Source organism: Centropristis striata, chromosome 5 (genome assembly GCF_030273125.1).
Source record: "Centropristis striata isolate RG_2023a ecotype Rhode Island chromosome 5, C.striata_1.0, whole genome shotgun sequence".
NCBI classification, from domain to species: domain Eukaryota; kingdom Metazoa; phylum Chordata; class Actinopteri; order Perciformes; family Serranidae; genus Centropristis; species Centropristis striata.
The window spans coordinates 11,854,990-11,878,082 of record NC_081521.1 but is presented as its reverse complement, the minus strand read 5'-3'; the positions used below and the strand labels follow the sequence as shown (position 1 = coordinate 11,878,082).

General features: G+C 41.5%; 1 protein-coding gene across 1 annotated transcript in view; it reads right to left on the bottom strand.

The window, feature by feature from the left end:
- Positions 1–13,583, bottom strand: part of plxnb3 (plexin B3) — a 51,797-nt gene extending 38,214 nt beyond the window's left edge. Inside the window, exon 1 of the mRNA XM_059332913.1 lies at positions 13,489–13,583. The gene's annotated coding sequence lies outside the window, so the exon portion shown is untranslated. The remainder of the gene's footprint in view (positions 1–13,488) is intronic.
- Between the last annotated feature and the right edge of the window lie 9,510 nt (positions 13,584–23,093).

Sequence of the window (23,093 nt, the reverse complement as noted above, 5' to 3'; positions counted from 1 at the left end):
GAGTATGTTGCTGCATACGCTCCACAGCCGTTGCGTTAGCTTGCCAAAGGCAGCACTTGCCCTTCCCTGAGTAGCTGAAACTTTATCGTCAATCAAAGTATTTTGTGATTTTTTTTTTTTTTTAGATTGAGGCGGGCCTTGTCTGCAACATGACTTCTGTTTTCTTAAGGAATAGCCTTAAATTGCAAACCTGTCCGTTCTTTGTCCTGTTTCCATCTGCCACGAAGTGGATGAGGGGTCGATCTTTTGGGTACTACAGTCAGTACTGCAGTCAGTACTGCAGTACAGTCAGTATTACAGTACTACAGTCAGTACTTTACTCTGTTCTTTGTTTTTGTTTCTTTTCCTCCTTTGTCTTTTTTCACTGCTTCAGGATTATTTTGTCATTTGTTCTGCTTTATTATTATTCACACACACACACACACACACACAAATACACACTCCCCTGGCGAGCTCATGAATATTTTTCAGCGCTCGGAGAGACGAGGGCGGTTTGATATCATCGAGGGTGTGTGACAACTGTGACACACACACAAACACACACACTTTAAGTCCCGCTGGGATTTAAAGTGTGTGTGCGTGTGAGTTATGGATGTTGTCAGCAGTTGTCACAAAATAAAAAAAGTAATTTCCCAGAAAAGGCGTTTTTCATTGTGTGTGTGTGTGTGTGTGTGTGTGTGTGTGTGTGAGAGAGAGAGAGAGAGTCACTGAGTTGACTGTACACACACCTTCATCATCACCATCATCATCATCATCATCATCATCATCATCGTCCCCACAGGAAGTCAATTTGTTGCCGTGGTAACACAGCTTGTTGCCGCGGGGACACAATCAGCTGTTTAAACAAAAACAACCCATTAATAACGCAGTGGTTACCGCGGAGACGAAGGAGCGGGGCATATCCAGGACAGGATTTAGTTAGGGGGCGGAGTCAGAGGGTGGCATTCCAGAAATGCTGCCGTTTATTGTGACGGATGGAAACGCATTAATACACTGCAGCGAGGTTGTACCATGGACACGACCTCTTTCAGTCGATTAAATTAATTATTTTACTGTGACACACAGTGACGACTGCATCTTCTAACACTTTACAGGGTTTCTGCAGTTCCTAAAAAAGTCTTTAATCCAATAGTCTGAATTTAAGGCCTTAAAAAAGCCTTAAAAAGTGTCTTAAGTCTTAAATAGGATTGTGACCGATCTTGACTGAATTGCTGTTATAAAGTTACATTAATTTGTTGTGTCTCTTTGTCAATTGCACAGTAACAGAACCACAAAACAAGATGCCTCATCATCTGAGGCAAACTGCTGTCTCCTATTCAACTTGCAGTTTCCCCCCGTAGACCATCCTCTCATTAACTAACTAACAAAACACACACACACGTTGACCAGACGTGAGGTATCTGGGTTTTCAGCTGTGGCCATTCAGTCACCGGCCAGTGGTCCCGTAAGTAAAGAATTTATGAAGAAAAAAGGCAAAACAAGCAAGTTTGGTTACGTCTCAATGTCTGTTATTAAAGCAAGGCTAGATTGTAAATACAGGACATCGAGGATTATTATTAATCTCCCATCGATTCTGTGATCGGTATCAGCAGATTTATGATTCCTGTGATCGGTGATCGGATCAGCCCCCAAAAATGCTGATCGGGGCATCCCTAGCAAGTGGTGTTAGCAGCCGTCATCATAAAAGCTAGCTTACCAGCTAGGCTAGTATTACCTTGTGCGTGTGGAGTTTGAGCGTTTGCCTGTCTGTGTGTCATTTTGTCTTCGCAGTCTAATGATATCAGTTTGTATTGATTATTTAAGGTATTTAAGCCTCAGTGGCCTTGCCCCAAAAATAGCTTCCAGGCGTGGTAATATGATACATTAATTTAGTTTACCAGTTATTCTGGAACTCGTTCCTTCATATGCATACCTAATGCTATTTTGCCTGTACTGCCATGAAGTGGGTCTTACTGGGGATTTCCACTGGGAGCGTTACAGCAGCGGCACGGCTCCACCGCGGTTTTGCTGCGTCTTCTGCCCGGCGTCAATTCACATCGGGCGCGTTGCAGCAGCGTCACGTCAGTTTAGCGAGCCAGTCATATACACGCGAGATCACACGATAATCCTGACCAATACGGGAGACTGCGAGATCCCGTGATAAACTCTAAACTCTATTTATACAGTCTATGGATAAACTGTGTGTATACAGTAAACAACAACAACAACAACCAACCGCTTACTTTGCTTCTCTGACGTGAAAGATCTGACCATCTATCCTTATAAAAACAATATGTTATGTCATAAATGATTGTATGATGTTCCACTTCAACAATCAGTATCTTGTCGTCCGTGTCGCCGATCCTCTGAGACCCTTTGATTGATTGATTGCTGATCTGGTGCCTCGGTCGTAACATAATGTTGATGTGAAGTAGTTTTGGGCTGCATGAACTGCGTATTGTGTTTTATTTTGAAAGGGGGCGGAAGTGTTTTACGTTGATTCTGAGTCGGACTTCCTGTCTGGTGCGATCTGCTCTGTTGAGATTTACGAGGTTTGGCAGCGTCTCGCGGGAAATAGAAGTCCTACCTAATGCTCGCGTAGAGACGCTGCTGAGACGCTGCTGTAACGTTACGCAGCGCGCCCGGTGGAAATGCTCTCATTGAGTGTTACCCATTTGCAACGGCGAACGCGGCGCTGACAGGAAATCAGGCTTTATATTGCTATCATAATGTTCATTAAAAAATCATTTACAATGTCTTAAAGTTAAGTTGTTGAATCCTGCAGAAACCCTGCTTTAAACACTCTGGTTTATGTGAGGTAGAAACAGGAAGTGACCGCACACAGTGAGCTGGATGGCGCTGACATCCCTGGACCAAATTAACCCTGTAGGTCTCAGATGTCCTGCTGTGGACAGTGGCGGCAGCTAAACTAATTTTAGACTCCTAAAAAAAAGGAACAGCTAATAAAATCAATTTCAGATTAAATGTATATTTAGAATATTTCTGTGCTTTACCACACTGTGAAGGCCCTTAACAACAGGAACAGAAGCCCTTATATAGATCTTTGCTTCCTTCAAACCCTCCTGACTCCTTTGTCAGAAACAGTAATTTTACCACACAGCACATAGAAGAGGCTGATCTACTGCTGAATCCACCAGTTAGTGCGTTTGTGTTCTAGTGAGACTTTGGTGATCTGAAAAAGGAAAACCTGACTGATGGAGGCAGAGATAAACCAGCAGTTTCCACGTCTTTTGATGGAAAATCAGTGTTTTTGTCAATGGAGTCTGGTTTGTCTGAATGAAATAACAGATAACGTCTTTAGAAAGCTGCATGACGGCAGAGATATCTGTGGTTTATTCTGGCGTCTGATCAGGAGATCACAGACCGGGAACGCTGGTCACATGACGTCAGGACTGAATACTGAAGAAGAAAGTTTGGAAACAGCCTCGTGTTGGACACAATCACTGCGTCTGTGTTGGACGTTTCTTCGTCCTCAGCAAATCTCTTTGTCTCCGTGTGATTCTGGGTCGTTGTGTTCTGATCCAATCCGAGCTGAATGGAGCTAATTCCTCTTTTCTCCTCAGACGGCGGCGGCGCCTGTCCGTCAGCTGTTCCTGCCACTGCGTCTCTAATCTGGATTAAAGCTGTTTGTATTGACAGCAGATGTAAACACACACACAGAATGTTTGACAGGAGGATCAGAATAAGAAGAATGACATATTCTCCTCAGTTTAATCCAGGACACAAGATCTGAATAATAAGAGAATAACAGCAGATTAACAGCTGAGCCTCCTGCAGGAAACAACAGCTAAAAATATTCTCAGACTCAGAAAATGTTCCTCACAGTGATCGGGTTTTGAGAGCTCTGAAGAGCTGGAGACAGAAAAGAGTTCTTTATGTCACATGTTCCAGCACAAATACTCTTTGTTTTTCCTGTTAAAGGTTCTCCACTCATTGCTCTCTGCAGCAAAACAGAATCACAGAAATCGTTTGAACAGTTTGTTTGAACCTGTTCTAAAGTCTGTACGACTCACAGACAGTGTTATAAGAGGACACCACCTGGCTGATGCTTTGAAGCCTCCACTTCAGCACTCTGGCCTTCACCATCTTGTTTTTTTGCAGCCGGTACATGTGCAGAACGGATATGGCGCCACGTCATCAGCTAACACTAGAGATAACTCTGTTTGCAGGACAATCGTCTGACTGAACTCTGAATAAGATGATTTTAACTCTGTGAAAGGGTCAAAGGTCACAGACGAAAACACACAATGCACTGCGGGAGGAACCTGTCAATCATGCTGTAGCTCCGTCCTAAAGCCCTCCCCTGTTCTACTGTTATTCCACTGTTCTACTGTAATAATTCTACTGTCGTTTGACTGTTGTTCTACTATCATTGTTTCTATAGTTGTTCTACTGTATGTCTTTCTACCATGTTCTACTCTAAGAGTTTCTACTGTTGTTTGACTGTGTTTCTACTGTTGTTCAACTTTTGTTGTACTATAAGTGTTTCTACTATTGTTCTGCTGCAAGTGTTTCTACTGTTCTACTCTGTGTTTCTACTGTCGATTGACTGTTGTTCTACTATAATTGTTTCTATAGTTGTTCTACTTTTCGTCTGTATGTCTTTCTACCGTGTTCTACTCTAAGTGTTTCTACTGTTTTTCTACTGTTGTTCTACTGTAAGTTTTTCTACTGTTGTTTTACTGTATATTTTTCTACTGTTGTTTTACTGTAAGTGTTTCTACTGTTGTTTGGTTGTAAGTGTTTCTACTGTTGTTCTACTGAAAGTGCTTCTACTGTTGTTCTACTGTAAGTGTTTCTACTGTTGTTCTACTGTTGTTCTACTATAAGTGTTTCTACTGTTGTTCTACTGTAAGTGTTTCTACTGTTGTTTTACTGTAAGTGTTTCTACTGTTGTTCTACTGTAAGTGTTTCTACTGTTGTTTTACTGTAAGTGTTTCTACTGTTTTTCTACTGTTGTTCTACTATAAGTGTTTCTACTGTTGTTTGACTGTGAATCGTTTTTCTACTGCTAGTGTCTCTTCTGTTGTTCTTCTGGTTTACTGTTGTTTGACTGTTGTTCAACTGTTGTCCTACTGTAAGTGTTTCCACTGTTGATGTACTGTAAGTGTTTCTACTGTACTTTACTGCAGCAGGGTTCTGCAGCAGGCTGATCTGAACCTCCACAAACTGAATACTGATCACTGGAAACATGAAATATTAATAACTACAAGACTTTGATACTCAAACACTACAACACACACACACACACACACACACACACACACACACACACACTGATGGAATTAGTATCAATATCATTAACGCCCATCACCTCTCTGCTTGTTCACACGTTTCCACACATCTGTCTGAGTGTGTTAGTGTCTGTGTGCGTGTGTGTGTGTGAGTGTGTGTGTGTGTGTGTGAATACATTATCATTGCAGCCTCCTCTCCAATTAGTGAGTGTGTAAGTGGTTTTGATCAGCAGGAGATCACATGACAGGTGTTTTCCTCCACCTCCGCTCACAGGTTCCTCACATCAGAGGCTCTTAACACACTTTACTGCATTAAACACACTTTACTGCATTAGACACACAGTTTACTGCATTTCAATGTTTAATGCAGTAAAGTGAGTTTACTGCTGTAAAGAGTGTTTAATGCAGTTTAATGCAGTAAAGTGTGTATAGTGAGAAAAACAAGGCCTCGATTATCACGATAACAATAATAAATTGTCCCAGACTGAAACACAAAAATTACAAGCCACCAGAAATAACAACAAAACGTGTCTTAGCAGGTTTTTTGTCTTCATTCAGCTTAGGCGCTGTAAATAACAAAACACTTAAAAATAAAAATAAAAATTCTATATATATATATATATATATATATATATATATATATATATATATATATATATATATATATAGAAACAAGCGCAGATCTGAGCGTATATTTCATCTTACGACAGGGTTCACGTGTGATTTATCAAATGATCGTATCTCTCCAATCACAGAATGATCGGCTGTTGATAAATGTGGCGGCTCGAAACAAGCGTCATTTAAATGTCACACCCTAATATATATAATATATTATATACCCGATTCAGATGACTCGCCTTCAGAGTTTACCACACCGAAGGACGCAATACGGCCAAAAAGAGGATTTTTTCCCCCCTAAAGTCAGCTTTATTAGCAAAGTGCACCGTTACAAATAACAACAGAGGCAATATAGACATATTACAGAACTGCGAAGCGACATAGGTTTATGAAATAAAAGTACTTATAGTTATAAACTCAAACAAGTTCACTGAATATTTTACATTTGGAGCACAGACAAAGTTTTCACAACTTTTTGGTTGCAGCCAGGAGGTAAACAATGTTTTAAAGTAAATTTTAATCCCAAAAGAAGAGGAATTTCTCAGAGGCAGAAAGTGAAACGCTGCAACACAACAAACTGGTTTTGTTTGGCAGCATAAAAAGTGAAAAGGAAGGAAATCAGTGGTGCTGTCAGCAGAGTAGCAGTGGAGCATTTAACTCCTGGTGAGGCTGGATTACTTAATTTATACATCGTGATATATAAAGCCTAATAATCTATATAATATCCAAATATTGCTATTATTGTGATGGAGAGATATTATTCACCTCTTTACATACTAATAATAATGTCCTAGTTAGAGGAGCGTGTGGCTGACTGGAAATGTTTCTATTGGGTCAGAGACGCTGGCACTCCGGTGTCCAGCAGGATAATAATAACAATAATAATAATAATAATAATGGTAAATAGTAGATGACAACAACATTTATAGCCTCGGCTAGTTTTCTGGTTAAAGAATTTCACAGTTGCAGGGTGTATTTATTTCAAATTATGTTTTAATGATAAATTATGTAGCCTAAACATGTTTTGCTTTGTCACCATTAAAAAACAAAACCCGGCAGAGTTTTATCAGCTCCAGGCAGCGATACAATAGTCTAAGATCAATTCTCAGACTCAGACGTGTGGACTTCACGCTGATTCAAACCTGCGTACACGAGCTGAGAGCAGACTGAGATCTGATCGTACCCTCCGCTCAGTAGAAATGATCGTACGCCCAATTTATGCTCACTTTCTGTCGTACGCTCGTTTGATAAATGAGGGCCATTATGCGCTGAAAAAGCAATTCAGTGCTGCAAAACACCCAATGCTTTCTTTCTTTAAAAAATAAAATCTCTGGTTCTATTAATAAACTGCTATGGTGATGTACCCTCACTCGTGAACAAGATCCTGAGATACTTGAACTTCTTCACTTGATGCAGCACCTCTCTCCCCACCCAGAGGGGGCAGTCCACCGGTTTCCAGCAGAGAACCGGACTGTCGTGGTGAAGAAGGTGCTGAGCCGGAAGGCAAAGCTCTCGATTCACCGGTCCATCTACGTTCCAACCCTCACCCATGGTCATGAGCTTTGGGTAGTGACCGAAAGAACGAGATCACGGATACAAGGGGCTGAAATAAGTTTCCTCCGTAGGGTGGCTAGGCTCAGCCTTAGAGATAGGGTGAGGAGCTCAGACATCCGGAGGGAGCTCGGACTAGAGCCGCTGCTCCTTTATGTCGAACGGAGCCAGCTAAGGTGGTTTAGGCATCTGGTAAGGATCCTCCCGGGCGCCTCCCATTAGAGGAGTTCCAGGTCCAACTGGTAGGAGGCCCCGGGGAAGACCCAGAACACGGTGGAGGGATTATATCTCTCTCCTAGCCTGGGAACGCCTCGGGGTCCCCCAGGAGGAGCTGGACGTTGTGGCTGGGGAGAGGGGCGCCTGGAATGCCCTGCTTAACCTGCTGCCCCCGCGACCCGGCCCCAGATAAGCGGAGGAGAATGGATGGATGGATGGATATGGTGATGTAAAAAAAAACAGATACTATGGCGCTACAAAGGGACCACTTAAGAGCTGTATAAACAAATGCTTAGTTGCTGTAAAAACAAAACATGATATGATATATTGGCCCATATGATAACCTAATGTTTTACTCCAGCAGCTCATTGGTCGATCTGACAAACAGTCCATCAGTCTCCACCAATCTCTGACTGACTTTCATCATCTCATCTTTAACATCGTCAGCTCTCACAGCGGACCATCCTCTCTGCTGGTGGGGGTCTACAGAGACCTGCTCTTTATTCAGTCAGGCCCCCCAGGCTAATAACCCCCTCCAAGACCTGATTCCAGCTGAGGACAGCAACATCTATATGATTCCACAAAACCCATCAAATATATTATTATTTATAAATCACGGGATATAGTCTCAATCAGATCTCAGTCCCTCTGGATCAGGTCTCAGACCCTTTGAGAGACCACTCAAAGAGCAATCCACCCTGAGACCAGGACCAGTCTGCTGTGAAACCAGTTCTCTGCTCTAGAGGATCATGCATGATCAGTAGTAACTGAGCTGCTACACTGAGACGCTCCTTTAAATCACATGTTTGGCTCTGATTCCGTTGTCATGACAACAAACACAAAGACGAATCAGAGACAACAGCTGGACGGAGACAGAAATTCGGAGTCAGAGACAACAGCTGGATGGAGACCGAAATTCAGAGACAGAGACAACAGCTGGACAGAGGCAGAAAATTAAACAGGAAGTGGACCTGTAAATGCTGACACTGTGAAACACGAAGAGAAGAAGAAGAGCAGCATCAGGGTGGAGACACTGCGTGGAGGAGAAAGACGAAGAGGAGGAGAGGAGGAAGAGGAGGAGGAGGAGGAGGTGTATTAAAATAAAACTGCTCTTCGCTTCTTTTAGCAGTATAACAGGCGTGAACGAGCTCCATAATGTGTTTATAAGAGATTGTGTCCTCCAATAAAAGGAGGAGAGGAGAGGAGAGGAGAGGAGAGGAGAGGAGAGGAGAGGAGAGGAGAAAAAAATGCTTAGGCACAAAAAAAAGTTGCTTTGATGCATAAGAAAATGTTAGCACAAAGGTACACATTGTAAAATAGTTTTGGTGCATAAAAAACCTTTTCGATGTGAGAAATGCTCTGGCGACTTCAGCTGCATTTAAAATATGATCTGATTATTCAGAAATATATGATTTCAATTGTTAAATATCCTATTTTGACCAGGTTGAAGTTATTTATCACTGTTCTCATCAGCTGAATCAACTAAAGGATCATCCACATGGTTTTTTTTTGTTGCACATTTTGTTGAAAACACTGAAAATTTAAAAAGTCGTCAAATATTGCAAAAAACGTTTTCTCTCTGATGTGGAAAAGTCTGTTTGTTTAAAAGAAAGAAGGAAACATATTTAGTGAATAGAGAAGCATGAAGCTGTAAACAGATCAGATGAAGCGTTCATCACATTAAAGTCACATTTCATCCATTTTTTAATGATGTCTTCTACTTCTGTGATGGTTTAATGGTTTCACCAGCTGCTGATCACAGAAAACCTGGAAACCTGACTACATGATTGTTTCTCTAAATGTTTGTTCTTCTGCTTACCAACAGAGACTTTAGAGGAAACAGAAATGAAAAATAAAATAAAAAATGTGTTGTGTTGTGAGTCAACAGGACTGACCATCTGACTCGCAGTCAGCTGTAAAGTCTCTATGTGTCGGGACAGGTTCACAAAAAATGTATCGTGTTTCTCATCAGTTTGATCTAGTTCAGCACTCCTGATGAATCACTCAACTTTCCTCCTATCTTCATGGGAACAATCTCCTTGACCCTCACCAGTCTGGTTTTAAGAAGGGCCACTCAACAGAAACTGCCCCTCTCGCTGTGACTGAACAGCTTCACAATGCGAAAGCGGCCTCTCTCTTTTGTGGTGGTCCCACTTGACTTTTCTGCAGCTTTCGATACTGTTGATCACCAGATCCTCATCTCCACCCTTCACCACCTTTGAGTATCTAGCTCTGCCCTCTCTCTACTCAAGTCCTATCTCAAGGGCCGCACCTTTCGTGTAACTTGGGGGGGTTCTGTGTCAGAGCCCTGTCCGCTCACCACTGGGGTCCCTCAAGGCTCTGTCCTTGGTCCGCTCATTTTCTCGGTTTACACCAACTTGCTCAGCTCTGTCATCCACTCGCATGGCTTCTCCTATCATAGCTATGCCGACGACACCCAGCTAATCCTTTCATTTCCCCAGTCCGAAAGACAGGCAGCAGCTCCCCACCAACATCATGACCTCAGACAGCCTGCACATCTTCCGCCACGGGCTGAAGACCTACCTCTTCCAACAATACCTTGGTTAAGTCATGGTCGCCTCATTATAATTTTTTTTAAAGGCTCTTCTTCTTTAGCATATAGCACTCCCGTAGTGATTACAGTTGGCTCTTAAAAGTAATGTACTTACTTGGTTGCTGTGGTCTAAGGCTAGTACCATCAGGTTGAATGCAGTTATTGTAAGTTGCTTTGGACAAAAGTGTCAGCAAAATGACATGTAATGTAAAGTAAGGAAAGCTTGAGTTGTGGACCACCGTCTGCTCTGAGTCTGGGTGGGACAGCGGCCCAGAGCTGGTTTGAGGTCTGATGACTGGAGATTAAATCAGACCAAAGAACATGTGATCAACCCAAACCGGGACCAGAACTGGTCTTTGACCGCCAATCTGTGATCCAACATATCAGAGTCTTCAGGGACAGATCAATAAAGTCCTGGACTCATGTCAATCATTGTCTCTGCTGTTTAAACAGACAGAGGACAAAGTGGTGTTAAACCACTGTGAGGTCATCAGTCTGCGACCACTGGAAGTCTCAACGGCAACACAGATGGACAGACGGATTCTGTGGATCCAGTGAGTCCTAATACATCTAATCTGATCTGAAGAATTCACCAACAAACTTCATTTAAAACCACCAAAACAGTAAATTAGTTAAATTTAAAGAATTTTTTTCCAACAACCAATCAGAGCAATTTAAAACATGTTCATGCTTCCACTCTGTCCCTCAGGTTCATCAGCAGCAGTTTCTGGAGGAATCGGGGATCGAACCAGCAACCTTCTGATTACTAGACGACCACTCACCTCCTGAAACATGCTGACCCCAATAAGGGTTAGGGATGGGCGTTTGGAAGAAACCTGCCAACTCGATTATCTAGAACATTAATGATCAATAAATCGATTAATTGCTGCATGCATACATGCGCAAAATAAAAGATATATATACAGTACTATGCAAAAGCCTGTTTTGATAATGGATGCTTTTATTTTGAAAGGACAAAAAGAGACTTGATCCTGTAAATCGTAAAATTTACTCAAGGGAGGTGATACTGTAAAGATAACGTCAAGGAGTTCAATGTTTTCTGTTTGAGCCCCTTAAGAGTCATGAGGTTAGTTTTCACAGTAATCTTGCATATTTAAATGTGTTTTGTATTTTGTGGATTTCTGTGTGTTTTATAATTGTTATTGCAACTTTCAGTTTGCAGACTGTAGCTTTATCCAACTTAATTCTCAGCTCATTGGCTTATTGACGTACGGCCTCAATCATCAATTAATTATTCCCATCCCTAAAAACTACTTGACTAATTAATAAATTCAATAATTGATTCAGGGTTAATCTGCAGATCGTTTTCACAGTTAATCCACTGAAATCCTGTTACATCTCTGTCTGCTCATTCAGACACAAAACAATGAGTGAAGCTTCTCATGTCAGCGTTTTACTCTACAGAAGAAGTTTTTAAACAAAATAAATATCTCAGATTAAACAGTTTTATATTAACCTCTTCAGCAGCAGGTTTTTAATGTCACCGTGAAGAAATCATAAGGAATCCATCATAACATGTTATAATGTCTGATATCATGTCAGGCTGAATAATGCTACAAAGTTCAACTCATTATAGTGAGGGAAAAACTGACATGTCCATTTTCCCTCCATGAAAAAACGTCCACATATCTGAATAAGGTGCCTTCTATTGGTACACACTAGGGCTGGGCGATATGGACAAAAAAGTCATATCCTGATATATTTAGGCTGAATATTGATATACGATATATATATATATACATATAGATATTTTCATCGCAAAGTGAGAGCAAATGTTCAGTCAGTCAAAGCCAAATATGACATGCCACAAGTAGTTTTATTGAAACCGTTTAACTGAACATAAATACTGTATAACAACAGGAGTACCTTTTAAAAAAAAAATCAAAGCCCCATAAAGTGCACATTTAAATAAATAAAAAATTGCTTAAATAAAAATAGCCAATGAAATAAAATAGGCCAATCTTTTTCTGAAATAAATATCTTTATATGAGAAAAGAATAACGAACATTACAAAAGAACTAAATATGACAAACCCAAGTAAGGGCAGCATTTCTATTGGAAGATTTTTTTAAACTATATCGATATGTGCGATACGGTCTAATTCCATATTAGATTTAAAAATATATCGATATATTTTTATATCGACCTATCGCCCAGCCCTAGTACCCACAAGTCTCTTCTTTAAAGACATGTCCACTTTATGCTGATAACATGCAGTTTTCTTCCTGCAGTAAAATGTAGGATAATAGGATAATCACAGCATCATCAAACTTGACAACCACAAACTGGAGACCTAGAGCATTTAGAGGATGGATGGCTTTCCAAAGCATATTGACAATAAGGGGGTTTCTCAGCAGGAAACACAACACAAGTGCTCGCCATACAATCGCCCAAAATACAGAAATCTATAAAATGTTTCTGAAACCAAATCACAGCATGGATTTTTCTCTGTTGTTCCTCAAGGTCTTGGTGTCTTAATGTGGGATTCTGGAGGGGCTTTGTCAACATATTTTTTAAATTCTCCAGTCTTTTTTTTTTTTTTTTTTAATTCCGCACCAAATCTTTGTGACAATGGCATCAACCTGAATTACTGCAACAACTTACGAGACATAACTAAGCATGAGAATGGACTTCACATACTCATATCATAACGTTATAAACGCCTAAACACTTTAATATTAATATGATAGATTTATGGCCAGAACATTTTGAAACAGTGCTGTGCTGCATCTCAGATTAACCTTCAGGTCCCAGCTGTCAGATGATGCATACCACTTCTATGTGGCAGCTACTGTTGACCTGCTATGTCCTCCTAAACACCCTCCGTCCCCCTAAAGACCCCCAGTCCCTATAGCATGGGTCCATGTTGTGTGGGAGGAGTGGAGGAGGTTAAAGTTAAAGCTCAGCCAACAACGTTTAAATGCTGCTTACGAACATGATTTAACACAGCACAACTAACACAATCAGACGAGTTCCTGATTCCATGAACCACATCAGAGACTCTGTCCTCTGTCAGGAGACGTGTCTGTCTCCTGTCCCGCTCAATACATTGCTGATACATAAAACACATTCTCAGACGTCTGAACGCAGCCGACATGTTTCATGTTTCAGCAGCGAGGGAACTTATCCACAGAGAGAGAGAGACAGTCAGAGAGTAGGTCTCTCCACCAACAATCTCATTCCTGCTCTGCTAATTAAATCACAGCACAATTAACGAGAGTCAGCTGTCAATCAAAGCCTCATCAGAGAGAGAGAGAGAGAGAGAGAGAGACAGAGAGACAGAGAGACACTTACTTCATTCAGCAAACAGTCCGTCTTTCTTTCATTCCTCCAAAAAACAGACGACAAGAACTGAAAGAACCTGCATGCCGGGCGAGAGAGAGAGAGAGAGACAGATGGAGAGAGAGAGAGAGAGAGAGAGAGAGAAAGAGAGAGAGAGAGAGAGAGAGAGAAGGGGGGATGACAGGAGAGAGAGGCAGGGCAAGCAAGCAGCCGGCTGGATGGCTGTAATCCCATTATTGTGAACGACACATTGTTCTGAGAGAGAGAGGGCGAGAGACATCAACATGCACAGGGGGGAGAGAGAGAGAGAGTCCCAGTGGGAGAGGAGGGGGCGGGGCCTAGTGGCACACAGTGCTGTGGGCGGGGCCAGAGGGGGCGGGGCCAGGGTCATTAATATTTAATCACTGGTTAGAGGCTGAAGTTAGAGAGAGAGAGAGAGAGAGAGAGAGAAAGGGAGAGGGAGAGAGGGGCAGTAAATCATCTGAAGAGAAGAACACCACCACACCCCTCTGTCTGTATGACACTAGCCCTTTTCATACTGCATTTTGGCAAATGTGCTGCAAGGAAGCTTTGCCGTCATTACACCTTAGGACATGCATACGGATTCCACAACGCCGAAATATTGGCGTCCCCAGTCTGAGAATTCACATTGCAATCCAGCATTGCGGGACAAAGTGGGAGGAGCCAGTAGTGCAGTGTAACAGAGCACAATAAGCGATGCTAGTGGCGAGTGCATTTAAAACAGTAATGTTTGAGGAACTGCTCGTCGTGCTGTTTCTTTCTGATTCTACAGTCAAGAAAACTTGTTCTGCATTTCGCTGAACATGATTCAATTTCTGGCGGACTCAAGTGAGAGGAGTGTTTCTGATGATACGCTCCGCTTCCTATCTTATTACCAAATAACGTAGGTCACATATTTTCTGTGTAGTCGACTCTACCGGTTCACATTGATCAGTCTTGCCAATTTTACGCCTTTATTTGTACCTCAGAAGACGGCACAGAGCCGGGATCACTTGGTCCCCGCATTACGCCTCTGGCATGTTCAGACTGAAGGCAAATACGTCACAGAGGTGTAAATATCGCATCTTGAAACAGCAGTCTGAAAGAGGCTTTTGTTACTGTCTGTCTTTTTCTCTGTCAGGTTAAGTCTTTAGAGTGTGATTTAGCGCCATGATGCCGTCATCAGCGGTTGATTATGTCAGTGACTGTTTCATTCACCTGAGAGCTCAGAGGGCCGCAAATATACACCTTATCATCTAAATAACACATGCAGCCTTTAAGATACATGATCCAACTTAAGTTAATCAACCAACAGATTAATGTTTTAGTGTGTTGTCAACTTGTTGTTGTGTGTCACTGTAAATGGGAACATCATTTACTAAGTGAACATCATGCTGTATTGAAGAAGATTTGAAACATTAACTCATGATGAGAATGTTTCATTTTTATTTTCAATCAGACTTCTTTCTGCAGCTGGTGGGATCGCCCCCTGCTGGACAGCACACAGAATGCAGACCTGGAGATCTGTGATTGTTTCTTGTGCTAACAGAAGGAAGTTTTTATCTGCAGAAACGTTTTATTCTGAAGGGACAGCAAGAAGCAGCTCAGAGACATGAGGTCCTCGGCGGAGACGTCCCTCGGCTACTCCGTCTCTTTGATTCTCCTCCATCAGCTGCTACTGTGGGCGGCTCAGTATCCCACCAAGCGCCCCAGTGGATGATGGAAAGCAGCTGCTGAACATGTAGAAACATAATGAAACAAACCAAGTGTTTCGGTTTAAAACTGAAGTTTAAAAAAGGGTTTTTCATGTTGTTGTTTTTTCCTGATTGTTCTACTTCTGTGGTTCTCTTCTTCTTGAGTTGAAAGCAAAAATAAAAGCACACAGATATATACAGATAAGTATTGATCAGTGATCCGTATTGATCAGTGATCAGTATTGATCAGTGATCAGCTGTATTCTGTTGTGGAAACGTGTCAGGGTGAGATTCAAACTTTCTCTTTGTCCTCAGATTAGTTTACAGCTGACAGGTCACAGCAGGTGAGAATCATAAACTGTTCCGGTCGTCATAGTAACCAGACAGTTTAGTGTGAGTGTGTGTGTGTGTGTTATCATCCTCATCTTATCTCTGACACAACACACTGCTGGTAAAACGTGTGTGTGTGTGACCTCATGTGACAACACGTTCATGCATTCATTCATATGTATGTGTGTGTGTGTGTGTGTGTGTGTGTGTGTGTGTGTGTGTGTGTGTGTGTCAGAGCTCAGCTGGGAGTGTTTGTCCACCTTCTCATCAGGAACCTCATGCAATATTAATCTATCACACACACACACACACACACACACACACACACACACACACACACACAGGGTCACATGCTCCGCTGCACACGCACACATCAATCAAACACACAAAGAGAAAACACACACACACACACACACAGCCTGAGGTCTGACAGAGTGTGTGTGTGTGTGTGTGTGTGTGCGCGCACACACACACGCGCAATATTATTTTAATGTTTATCCTCAGAAACACTGACCAATCAGAGCTCTTTCTCTTGATGATGTAATCAGTTCAGTTTAGTTTAACAAATAATAACTATAATAATAAAGTTTTATTTCAGTTGGTTTTGTTTAATAAAAACAAATCCAACATGATCCAGGTTCAGTTACCATGGTAACATATGCCTTAGAGCCCAACACAAAGCAACTGTTTAAAAAAATAAAATAATAATAATTATTATTATTTTTATTAATATCGCCATGACATTGCTGCGACACATTATTGCACATTAGCAGGTGTTAGGTGGACAGTGTCAGGTGATACTGACAGGTGACACTGACAGGTGATGATGTCAGGTGATGCTGACAGGTGATGCCGTCAGGTGATGCCGACAGGTGATGATGTCAGGTGATGATGTCAGGTGATGCTGACAGGTGATGATGTCAGGTGATGCTGACAGGTGATGATGTCAGGTGATGCCGTCAGGTGATGATGTCAGGTGACACTGACAGGTGATGCCGTCAGGTGATGCCGACAGGTGATGATGTCAGGTGATGCCGACAGGTGATGATGTCAGGTGATGCCGACAGGTGATGATGTCAGTAGATGATGTCAGGTGATGATGTCAGGTGATGCCGTCAGGTGATGATGTCAGGTGATGATGTCAGGTGATGCCGACAGGTGATGATGTCAGGTGATGCCGTCAGGTGATGCCGTCAGGTGATGCCGACAGGTGATGATGTCAGGTGATGCCGACAGGTGATGATGTCAGGTGATAGTGACAGGTGTTAATGTCAGGTGATGCTGACAGGTGATGATGTCAGGTGATAATGTCAGGTGATGATGTCAGGTCATACTGACAGGCTTGTATTTTTATTTTGATGACTCAAGCTCTGTCTTACTGTGTGAGGAGGCGGAGTCAGTTATGGGGGGTGTGGTCAGCGGCTCCTCAGCGTCCACAACTCACGTCAGGCTCGGAGATAAAGTTCCTCTGATGTTCATAGATTTTGTGGGATCATCACTTGCATATTGAAACATTTTTTGAAAATGAGTATCATATCTGGATACGTTTTAGTATCGATACTTTTTTGAGTATCGATACTTTTGACAACCCTAGTTTCTGATTGGCTTTCTTTGACTCCGCCCACCCGGATGTCTGCCTCTTTTCTTTAATCATTTAAGTGATTAACTTCTTTGACCTCCTCCTCAAGCGTTTATCGGATTTGTTTCAGATCTGGATGGTACAATGTGAAGGAGTTTTCGATACCTTAAACAATGATGTCATAGATCATGTGGTTGCTGTGGTGTTCTTAAAGGGGATTATTTGGTATCTTGAGCTTCAAAAGTGAAGTTCCATCTGGTTCTTTCATATTAAAGAGAAGCCAGACATCTGTATAGCCGAGACATGCAACAACAACAAAAACTAAACAAACTGCAGCTCAGAGGACCCATGTCAACTGTCCCTTTTTTAACCCTTTATTTTTTAAAATTATTATTATTGATATTAATGTTATTTTTACTATTATCATCATTATTATAATAATAATTATTGTCATTATTATTTATTATTTTATATTATTGTTCTTGCTTTTGATGTTCTATACTATAATATACTGTAAAGTTGTTATGTTTCAGGGTGTGGTATGTGTGTGTGTGTGTGTGTGTGTGTGTTGTTTATCAGGTATGTGAGGCTTCCAGCAGAAACAAAAGATGAAGGACGAGTGAAGAGGCTTTAAAGGGGGAGGAGGGGTGATGGGGTGAGGAGGGGGTGTTTAGAGAGCGTGAAAAGCAGCTTGTCGAGAGACGAACCAACCAGGCAGAGTAATGAATGGAGGGGGAGGGGAAGAGGTGAAAGGTGACACACAGTAATTGGGAGGAAATGTGTGTGTGTGTGTGTGTGTGTGTGTGTGCGTGCATGCGTGTGTGATGAAGAGATGCAACTCTACTTGATTTATACACTTTGTATTGTATTGTATTTGTAGAGTTGTTTTTCATTTATTAATAATTAATTAATAAATAAATAAATAATTTTGATGAAAATGACATTTACAGAAACACACAGAACGTAATACGCTAAAAAATTAGGGTACTTCCTTCACAGACGTAACCACGCCCAGCAGTGATGTCAGAGTGATGTCACTGCAGTACACTGTGACATCACTCTGACAGGGCACGAAGGGAAACAAAGACGAGACTTAAGGGTTAAGTTATAAAACTAGAAATGAGCTTTTGGAAATAACAATGAGGAACTGTGTCTGGATGACTGCTGGTACAGCACTAATACGTCAGTATGAAGCCAAAATAAAGTGATTTAGCTGTTTATGTCAATAAACAGATCAAAAGGATGCTGAAATAGCAACCACATGATACTGATGTGGAGAAAGTTCATGCTCTGTCAGGTCTGTTTGCAACACAAGAAGACTACTTTTAAAATGGTTATTTTTTTAATGGAGTTTGGTTCAGCAGGAGATTCTTTTTCTTCTGTTTGAGAGAAATCATCAGACTGAAGAATTCATAATGAACTGAGAGAGAAATTACAAAGAGAGAGAGGACAAAGACTGCTCTGTTACACACGCACACACTCACGCACACAGACACAGACACAGACACACACACACACACACACACACACACACACACAAATGATCTTTGGGTCAATGAATCTGCAATTGCCGGAAGAAACCAATCAGATCACTGCATCTGCCACCAAACACAAAGCAAATCCTACAGACAGCTCAGATTGAAGACAGAGCAACTTGCAACTCTGACTGAAGACAGCAACCAGTAACTCTGACTGAAGATAGAGCAACCTGCAAAACTGACTGAAGACAGAACAACCAGCACAACTGACTGAAGACAGCAACCAGCAACTCTGACTGAAGACAGCAACCTGCAACTCTGACTGAAGACAGAGCAACCAGCAACTCTGACTGAAGACAGAGCAACCTGCAATTCTGACTTAAGACAGAGCAACCAGCAAAACTGACTGAAGACAGCAACCTGAAACTCTGACTGAAGACAGAGCAACCAGCAACTCTGACTGAAGACAGCAACCTGCAACTCTGACTGAAGACAGCAACCTGCAACTGTGACTGAAAACAGCAACCTGCAACTCTGACTGAAGACAGCAACCAGCAACTCTGACTGAGGACAGAGCAACCAGCAAAACTGACTGAAGACAGAGCAACCAGCAGCTCTGACTGAAGACAGCAACCTGCAACTCTGACTGAAGACAGCAACCTGCAACTCTGACTGAAGACAGAGCAACCTGCAACTCTCACTGCAGACAGCAACCAGCAACTCTGACTGAAGACAGCAACCTGCAACTCTGACTAAAGACAGAGCAACCTGCAACTCTGACTGAAGACAGAGCAACCAGCAACTGTGACTGAAGACAGCGACCAGCAACTATGACTGAAGAAAGCAAACTGCAACTCTGACTGAAGACAATGAACAGCAACTGTGGCTAAAGAGAGCAACCGGCAACTCTGACTGAAGACAGCAACCTGCAACTCTGACTTTAAAGCATTACTTGAAGGCAACTTGTTGTCTGTCTCAGAATGACATCATCGAGCGCCATGCGGTGGCTGTCTGTGAGGTCAGCGATTAGTGTAGTAACCAGCTGGACGCCCTGACTCGGCACAAAGACAGATTAAAGTTGCACCAACCTGTTGAGGCAACCGGCTGTGAGTATCAACTGTGATGTGAAGAGGAAGAGGAGGATCCTTCTTCATCAGGAGGGCGTTTCCTGGAGGAACACAAACACAGATGCACCATCAGTCAAACTGCACATCAATAAAGTTTAGACTGACAGTGTTGACAGTGACACAGCAGACTTCAAATACAACTCTGAGTCCTGCCACATCCAGAAGTACTGAGACGACACTGATATTGTGGCGTGTATCAGGAATGGACAGGAATCTGAATATAGGGATCTGATAAAAGCCTTCAGAAGAACTATCTCCTACTGAACACCTCAAAGACTAAGGAAATGATCAGAGATTTCTGCAGGTTCAAGCCCCCTCTTCAGCCAGTGAATACCTGTGGGGTGGACATGGAGGTGTTGCTCTCAGTATCTAGGTGTATACCTGGATAATAAGTTGGACTGGTCCCTAAACACAGACGCTCTCTACAAAAAGGGTCAGAGCCGCCTCTTTTTCTTCTTGAAGCTCAGATCTCTGGACATGTGTAGTAAGATGCTGCAGATGTTTTATCAGTCTGTGGTGGTAGTGTGTTGTTTTATGCTGCAGTCTGCTGGAGGAGGTGGTGGAGAGATTCACTGTCAACATGTTCCAGGCCATCCTGAAATACCCTGATCATCAGCTACACAAAACCTTTATGGACCAAAAAGGACGGAGAGATTCAAAAGATCCTTCACTCCTACAGACATCAGGCTGTCTCGTTCTTCAAGAGCTAACAGGATAACTGAATTTCCCCTCTGGATAAATAAAGTAATTTTGAATTTGAATTGAATTTGTTAAAGAGACATGACATTATGTGGGGACTAATAATCTGAACCGGAGGAATTTCATCACGTTCTCCAGAAACTGTGTCTGGATGACTGCTGGTACAGCACTTATATCAGTATGAAGCCAAAATAAATGGATTAAGCTGTGATTTAATTCAATAAATGCATCAAAAGAATACTAAAATAACTACATGATACTGATGTGGAGAAAGTCTGAATCCATGAGTTGTCAGGTCTGTCTGCAAGAACGCAAGAGTACGACTTTTAAAATGACGGTTTTCTGGAGTTTGGTTCAGAGATTCTCTAAGCTGACAGACAGCTTACAGCTGACAGTTTCACAACACAGCGTCACATACATTTCTCACTTGATTCATGTGACGTGACAAATATAATGAATTTGTATCAAATAATGCGAATAATCTGAAACCAGCGTCTTATTGTAAATTGGTGTGTCATCACGCCAGAAACTGGCATCATGTGAACACGAGAGTAAATTCAGTGTAAAAATACAGGAAAAACCCTCATAATCAGACTGTTTTGATGTTGTTACATTGAATTTAAATTAAACATAAAATCCGGATGTCTTCCTTGATATAAACTCGTCTTTTGTTCTGTTATTGTTCGTCAGCCATCTGCCATCAAGGTCACCTGTGAGGTCAAGCAATGAATCACTTCCTGTTGTCTGCAGGAGCTCATAACGAGTTAATGAGCAGCACCCAGCAGCACATAATCAATCACTGATGGATCAGCTATAGACTCAACTCATCCGTCCTCGTCATTATCAGCTGTTTCCTGTTTATCATGTTCACGCTGCTTTAATATAAACATGTGTGACCATGTAACGTGAACTTATATAAAACACATGGTCACATTTTCTGTTGATGTCGTGTTCAGTGTTGCTATTATTATTGTTTTCATTCAGTTTAATCATATTTTCATGGTGTGAATAAATATAACCTTATAAATAAATATTATATATATACATATATACATATATATATACATATATACATATATATACATATATACATACATATATATACATATATACATATACACATATATATATATACATATACACATATGTATATATATATACATATGTATATATACATATGTATATATATATTGTTGTTTTAGTCATTTTATTTCTTATGTTGAAGAACTTGCTTTCTCCTTTTACTGGCTTATATAATTTATCATATTATATTGTACCAGAACCTCACTTTAAAAACAGTTTACTCTAAATTCACATATGTTTCAGATTGTGACATTTTAAAACACACACCAATTTTATTTTATTTTTCTTAATCCAACTAGCTGACAGACACTGTGATGATGATGTTTCATAAATTCTACAGGAACAAGTCCTGAAACAGGAAATTAGTTATATTAGCAGTTTCCATTTCCTCATCTGAAGGTTGAAAGCAGCGTGTGAGTCAATTCTGAAGATTTTAAATAGTTTGGTTCTAACAGCTGGTTAAATGAGACACAGTGGTTAAATGTCTTCTTCAGCTGTTGTCGTTTGCTTACAGCCTAACGTGAACTTTTAACTCCTGGTGAATTCATTTACGCTTCAGAAGAATCATTAAGTTTAATTTGTGAACATCATCTTTGTGAACAAAAATGTTGTTTTTTCACAGTTTATTTTCAGTTTGCTGAAGTTCTCCTGCAGCGAGAAGAAGAAACTGAACTCCGAGTACATCATGCTCGCCGTCAGAGGCACGTTGAGACTTTAGACACTGCGATCATCTTGTTGTAATAAATGTTGTTTCATCGTTAAATTCAGCTAATTAATGCGCACACGTTAAGTTTTATCACCTGAAAAGCTGTCAGTGTCTCCGCCCCCCTGTCCATCAAACCCCCACCATCCAGTCAGGAACACAAAACACAACAAGAAATACTGCTCCACACACACAGAGCCAGCTGAGGCAAGAGGCGTCCTTGAAAACAAAAACCAGGGATCAACCGCCCACTTCTGTGTGTGTGTGTGTGTGTGTGTGTGTGTGTGTGTGTGTGTGTGTGTGTGTGTGTGTGTCAGCTGTTATTTTCAGAGAACAACAAATGTACAAAATGCAGCAAAAACAGCAGAGTGTGTATTTGTTAGAGCGATACAATATCGACCGGATAAATCTGAAAATAAACAATAATTTCTTTATTATTAGTATTTTTCAGCTGTTTGTGTTCAGACAACATTCAAAATGTCATCTTTTGTTGAATTGCAACAAACACAGAAACATGATATAAACAAAAGCCCCTTTCATAGTGTGCTCCTGAAATGTCCTGCTATACTGCCGGAAAGATCTGTGCCAGCTTTTTCTTAATGAGCATGTATTAAGGATGTTTCCATTACAGTCCAATACCCGGAATGAGGCGGGTCTCACTCGCCAAAACGCCCCTAATTTGAATATGAGCCGTCCGGATCGGTCTTTTGACAGACTTTTTCTGGTCCTGTCAAAGAGCAGGGCTGTTTTTCTCCCCTGAAAAAAGCCTGCTTGCTGATTGAATAGAACGCTAAGCAGGATGTGACGTAGTGCTAGACGCCACAACAACACGCGCCATTTGTAAAAGCCGGTGAAGTAGCAAGTAGTCACAAGCGACAATAAACATAAGCCCCTTTCATAGCGTGGTCCCGCAAATCCCTGCTA